We start from the raw sequence: 7055 nt of genomic DNA, 5'->3' as shown, positions 1-7055 counted from the left end.
CCACACCTTGGTTATTCCAGAACCTCTATTATAACCGATAGGGCCCTCACGTGTATATCTCACACTATATAACTGAAGAAGAAAACTCGGGAATTCGTAATTCAAATGAAATCAGACAAGCCCTATTTATAGGCAAAATTCCCGGCCAGGATCGGAACTTCCGATTTCAGGATCGGAGCTTCCGATCCGCTCACTGCATGCATGCTTGACACGCCGAGATCGGAACTTCCGATCCGACGATCGGAGCTTCCAATCTGCCCTCTGTTCGACACTTGTCAAAACTCGCAGCTGAGTCATCGAGCATTGCTGGCAGCTAGAGATCGGAACTTCCGTTTCTGGATCGGAGCTTCCGATCTCTGTGCTTCCGATCGGCTTCCGAAGTGGCTGGGATCGGAGCTTCCGATCCGGCCCAAAGTCAAAAGCCCAAATTTTTTTTCTGAAGTTCAATTACACTCCGAAATTGGTTAATTACTAACTCTTAATCATTTTTAACATATTATTATCTTAAAATGGAATCTGGGTTACTACATTCTCCCCATCTTTAGATATTTCGTCCGCGAAATAAAATCTAAAGACAAATTAAGATAACAAACGAAATAAAATCTAAAGACAAATTAAGATAACAATATGAAACATCAAACCATATTTTATTACAACAACTGTAATTACATCTTTACATGGTAATCAAAAGTAAAAAGCAAACAACTCAGGATATTCTGCTCACATATGGCTCTCGGTTTCCCAGGTTGCTTCTTCAACGCCTCGGCGTTGCCATTGTACCATCACAAGTGGTATAACCTTTTTCCGAAGAACTTTCTCCTTCCTGTCTAGGATACGGAGTGGTCGTTCAACAAAAGACAGATCTGGCTCTAGCTGAATATCAGTAGACTGAATCATATGAGATTCATCAGCTATATACTTTCGAAGTAGCGAGACATAAAAAACATTATGTATACTGGAAAGATTTGGCGGTAACGCCAAACGATATGCAACATCTCCGATCTTTTCCAGTATCTGGAAAGGCCCAATGAAACGAGGAGACAACTTGCCTTTCACACCGAATCTCATCACCTTCCTGAAAGGTGATACTCGTAAGAATACATATTCACCAGGCTCAAACTGAAGTGGCCTGCGATGAATATTAGCATAACTGGCTTGTCGATCTTGAGCAATTTTGATCCTCCGTTTGATCAAATACATCTTGTCTACAATCTGCTGCACCAACTCAGGACCCTCGACTTGTCGTTCCCCGACTTCATCCCAGAATAACGGAGTATGACACCGTCGACCATACAATGCCTCAAAAGTTGCCATATCAATACTACGATGATGACTGTTATTGTAGGCAAATTCGATCAAAGGTAACTGATCCTGCCAAGATAAGCCAAAGTCTATAACAGAAGAACGTAGCATATCCTCCAAAGTACGAATCGTCCGCTCTGACTGCCCGTCAGTCTCCGGATGATATGCAGTGTTCAAACTCAAAGTGGTACCCAACGCCTGCTGAAAACCACCCCAGAAACGTGAGGTAAATCGCGGGTCTCTATCACTGACTATGCTTACTGGAATCCCATGTAATCGCACTATCTCCTGGACATATAAGCGTGCCATGCGATCATAAGAATACTCCCGGTTGTAAGAAATAAAGTGTGCTGATTTCGTCAAACGGTCAACGACAACCCAGATAGCATCACACTGTCGTGAAGTTATAGGCAAATGGGTGACAAAATCCATAGTCACATGCTCCCACTTCCATTCGGGAATCTCAAGATTCTGTAGTAATCCACCTGGTCGTCGGTGTTCAGCCTTGACCTATTGACAAACCAAACATTGAGAAACAAATTGATACACACTACGCTTCATCCCCTTCCACCAGAATCTAGTTCGCAAGTCCTTATACATTTTCATGCTTCCAGGATGAACTGATAATCGACTCCTGTGAGCTTGAGAAAGAATATCATTCCTGAGCTCCGCAACAATAGGTACAACCACTCGATTAGATAAGCACAATAATCCATCTGCCTGAAAATGGAATCCAGATATATTAACCCCATTGGCTAAACGTGCCAAACACTGAGTCTTAACATCAGATATCTGAGCATCTCTGATCCGAGAATACAATGTTGGCTCAGATAAAATAGTATACAATCGAATTCCATTCCTCCCTTTCCTGTGCTTGAGCGTAAAACTCAAAGAACAACACTCTTGTATCATATGAAATACTTCATTTGTCTGAAGTGCAGAAAGTCTCACCTGCCGACTCAAGGCATCAGCAGTAAGATTAGCAGAACCTGGATGACATTTGATTTCACAATCATAATCCTTCAAAAGATTCATCCAGCGTCTCTGTCGCATATTCAACTCTGCCTGAGTGAATAAATACTTCAAACTCTTGTGATCCGTGAATATCTCAAATTACGCCATAAAGATAATGCCTCCAGATCTTGAGTGCAAATACAATGGCGGCTAACTCGAGATCATGCACTGGATAATTATTCTCATGCGTCTTCAACTATCGAGAATTATAGGCAATAACATGTTCATGCTGTGTCAGAACACATCCTAACCCCTGACCAGAGGCATAAGTGAAAACAACATACCCTCCTGATCCAGAAGGTAGAGCTAGCACAGGTGCAGTAGTAAGACATCTACGCAGCTCGTGAAATGACTCCTCACAATCCGAATTCCAAATGAAGGTAACATCTTTCCGAGTAAGCTGAGTCAAAGACCTGACCAACTGTGAAAAATTCTCGATGAACCGACGGTAATATCCAGCTAGACCCAAGAAACTACGAATCTCAGCAACCGTCATCGGATGAGACTAGTTCAGCACTGCCTCTATCTTACTAGGATCAACAGATATTCCTTCACTAGAAATCACATGACCGAGAAACACTACCCGATCAAGCCAGAATTCACACTTGCTCAATTTTGCATACAACTGCTTATCTCGTAATGTCTGCAACACAATCCTCGGATGTTGTGCATGCTCATCCTTGTCATGAGAATAGACAAGAATATCATCAATGAAGACGATGAAAAATCTATCCAGATATTCTCGAAATACCTGATTCATCAGATTCATAAAAACTGCCGGTGCATTCGTCAAACCGAATGGCATCACCAGAAATTCATAATGCCCGTATCTGGTCCTGAAAGCAGTCGTAGAAATATCTGAGTCTCGTACCCGCATCTGGTGGTATCCAGATCTCAGATCTATCTTAGAGTAGACAGAAGTACCCTGTAGTTGATCGAACAGATCATCAATCCGCGGCAAAGGATACTTATTTTTGATGGTGACACGATTCAACTGCCTGTAATCAATACATAATCGCATCGATCCATCTTTCTTCTTGACAAACAAAACAGGTGCTCCCCATAGAGAAACACTTGGAAGAATATATCCCTTATCAAGCAGATCCTGCAACTGCTGTTTCAATTCCCTCATCTCTGACGGTACCAGACGATAAGGTGCTCGGGATATAGGCGTAGTTCCTGGTACTAGATCAATACCAAATTCAACCTATCGCACCGGAGGAAAACCAGGAATCTCATCAGAGAATACATCAGGAAACTCACTGACTATAGGTAACTGATCAATACCCGGACTACTCGTGGACATATCAACTGCATAGATGAGGTAGCCCTCCCCACCTGACTCCAAGACATGACATGCCTTCAGAGCCAAAACAAGTGGCATCGGAGGTCGCGCACCCTCACCATAAAAATACCAGCTATCACCCTCAGCAGGATGAAACTGTACCAGACGCTGATAACAATCCATAGTAGCGTGATACAAAGTCAGCATATCTATTCCCAAAATACAGTCAAAATCTGCCATCGCTAATATCATCAAATTAGCCAATAACGTATTACCCTCAAACTCTAGAAGGCAACCCATCACTAGACGCTTAGTTACTATCTCCTGCTCCAGCGGAGTAGATACAACTAAATCCATATCTAATGATACATAAGGTAATCTATGTATCTTAACAAAACGACTAGAAATAAAGGAATGCGATGCTCCAGTATCAATTAAAACAAGTGCAGGAATACCACATAACAAAAAGGTACCTGCCAACATGCGATCGCTTCCCTCAGTAGCCTGTTCTTGAGACAGAGCAAATACCTGCCCTTGAGACTGTGGACGGTAACCAGAAGAACCCTGTGGTGCTGGCTGCTGTCGTGGAAAATTAGAAGCCTGAGATCCAATCCGTGATCCCGATCCACTAGCAGAACCCATGCGCTGAGGACAATCTCTCCGCAGATGTCCCTGCTGACCGCAAATATAACAAGCACCAGTAGCTCTCCGACATGAAGCTGCAGGATGCTTCCCTCCACAATGGCTACAAAACTCCTTCTTCTTCTTCCCAAAATGGAACATACCTCGTGAACCACGAGAACCAGACGAAGTAGTAGGAGTAGAAGAAGACATAGGTCCAGATTGCACAATAGATTGAGCTCTAGGCTCAACAGATCCACTAGACTGTCCTGGCATCATCAACTGTGCCCTCCTGTTGCTGGTCTCCACCAGACGGCAACGGTTCACCAAAGTCTCATAAGATGTCGGATCATCACAGACGACAACTTGTAAGTAGATATCTTGATTCAAGCCTTGCAGAAAGTGATAAGTGCCTTTTGTGCACGTAATTTGTGTTGATATTATTGGATAATTGCTTGGTTTCGAGCTGTATTATGTGGAAGTTGTTGTTGTTTTTGTTGGATGTCAGGAATTACAGGAAATAATGAATGTATGATAGAAGAAATCATAGAAGTCAAGTAAAGAGCGAAGCAAGCAAAGATGGTTCGTAGTTTGAAGAAACCTGGACAGACGACTATGCGCGCCCGCGCCTGTCGTGGTGCGCCCGCGCGTCAACTGAAGTGAAACTCAACAATTTTTCCACAGGAAGCTATGCGCGCCCGCACTTGGTGTGGTGCGCCCGCGCATGAAGTCAAGTTATTAAATGTCTGAGACAGGAAGCTATGCGCGCCCGCCTCTCTTGTGGTGCGTTCGCGCGTCGTAGTCTGTATTACGAAGTGCTGTGTTTAATTTTGGGAATTTTTGGATACTTTTGGAAGGTGTTTGGACGAATCTTAAGGGTATATTTAAGGGTTTTTTCAGACCTAATAAAGGGGAGGAAGCGGCCACTACACAAAAAGAATCTTGAGAGAAAAGTTGTTAAAGTTTCGATCGAGATTTGGAGTTGCTTGGAACGAAGACGAAGACTTTTCAACCGGACACGGAAGAAAGACTTCGGATTTGTTATCTTTACTTTATTTATTTCTTTTGAGATTGAATTATGTTTGAATTTCTGAACATGATTTATATTGCTATGAATTTTATTATGAACTAAACTTTTTAAGTCTAGAGGCCGATGTAGCCTGGTTAAGACATATTTATGAATGGTTGATTTTTATGAATAGAATTCTTCTAAATTAATTGTAATTCTAGGTTTGATAGTCTTTTCAATTTACTGGTCATAAATTGATTTGTCATATTTATTCAGAATCCGGCACTCGGGAGAGGGGATTTAGAATAGGATCAATAGAATTCACACTTTTAATTGTTTATATGACTCGGGAGAGCTTATAACTTTAATAGAACTTAAAAAGAACATTGTTTCACACATATCATTACAAGTAGATTTTGTATAGGGATATTGAAATCGATCTGTAATTGATACATTCTATTTGATACTCGGGTGAGGGAAATAGTATAATCTATGTGTTATTGGTTATTAATTTAAATGAATTCATGAAAATAGATTGATTGAGATTGAATATTGTTGAGACCAGGTGAAATCAAACCTCTAGACTATTTTCCTTTGATTGATAATCTTTACAGGATTGTGTTTGTGCGCGCTTTTCAATTTTCTATATTTATTTACTTTGTCATTACCCTTCTAAAGTTTAATTTTCTAAATAAAATTAAGACTATTTTAATTGCAAGTATTGAATATTTTCAAATTATTCCCTGTGGGATCGACACTCTATTTTTCACTTTACTAAAACTTGACACTCGTACGCTTGCGAGTAATTTTTCACAACAAGTTTTTGGCGCCGTTGCCGGGGAATAATTTTGATTATTTTTTAATCTTGTTACCAATTAGTCGAAGTTTTAATTTAGAGCTTTTCTTTATTTTAATCTAATTACTAATAATTTGTTATTGTTCTTAATTTCAGTTTATGCGAAGATCTCAAAGTGCGAATTCTTTGCTCTTTGATCCAGAGATTGAACGAACTGCACGAGCTTTGAGAAGAGCTAGGAGAGAAGAACAACTTAACATGGCTGAAGAAAATGTTAATGAATTGCCCTTGGTGCCAATTAGAGATCATTTCAGGCCGACGATCCAGGCTCACTATTCTGGAATCGCTCGAGGGACAATAAATGCCAACAACTTTGAGTTGAAGCCGGCATTAATTAACATGGTTCAGCAGAACCAATTCAATGGAACTGCCACTGCTGATCCTCATTTACATTTGCGCACTTTTCTAGAGATTACTGATACTATTAAAATAAATGGTGTTTCTGAGGATATAATACGCTTACGTTTGTTTCCTTTTTCTCTCAGGGACAAGGCACGGAGTTGGCTGCAGGCATTGCCGCTAGGACGCATAACAACTTGGGAAGGCATGGCTGTGAAATTCTTAGAGAAATTCTTTCCACCATCCAAAGCAACCCAGCTGAAGATTGAGATCAGTACCTTCCAACAGCATGATTCTGAATAGCTATATGAGGCATGGGAAAGGTACAAAGATTTGTTAAGGCGTTGTCCTAATCATAATATTGCAGATTGGGAAGAAATAGAGTTTTTCTACAATGGATTAAATACGCATACAAGAATGTCGGTGGACTCTGCTGCTAGAGGTACTATATTTGCCAAGGACCCCGTTCAAGCTTATGATATGCTGGAACAGATGACTATCAATAGTTATCAATGGCCATCTGAACGTACGGGAGTCAAGAAGGGAGTGTACAGTGTGGATCCTCTTACATCCATTACTGCACAGTTATCTGCGTTGAGTACACAAGTTGCTTCTCTGAACAAGGTGAA

General features: G+C 41.0%; 1 non-coding gene across 1 annotated transcript; it reads right to left on the bottom strand.

Annotated features, from left to right (window-relative positions):
• Positions 1-6682: 6682 nt before the first annotated feature.
• On the bottom strand, positions 6683-6788 carry LOC140870150 (small nucleolar RNA R71). The gene has a single exon (XR_012147127.1). It is a non-coding gene; the product is annotated as a small nucleolar RNA R71 (small nucleolar RNA).
• Between the last annotated feature and the right edge of the window lie 267 nt (positions 6789-7055).

Source organism: Henckelia pumila, chromosome 4, assembly GCF_033568475.1.
Source record: "Henckelia pumila isolate YLH828 chromosome 4, ASM3356847v2, whole genome shotgun sequence".
Taxonomy (NCBI): domain Eukaryota; kingdom Viridiplantae; phylum Streptophyta; class Magnoliopsida; order Lamiales; family Gesneriaceae; genus Henckelia; species Henckelia pumila.
This window is presented reverse-complemented; position numbering and strand designations above follow the sequence as displayed.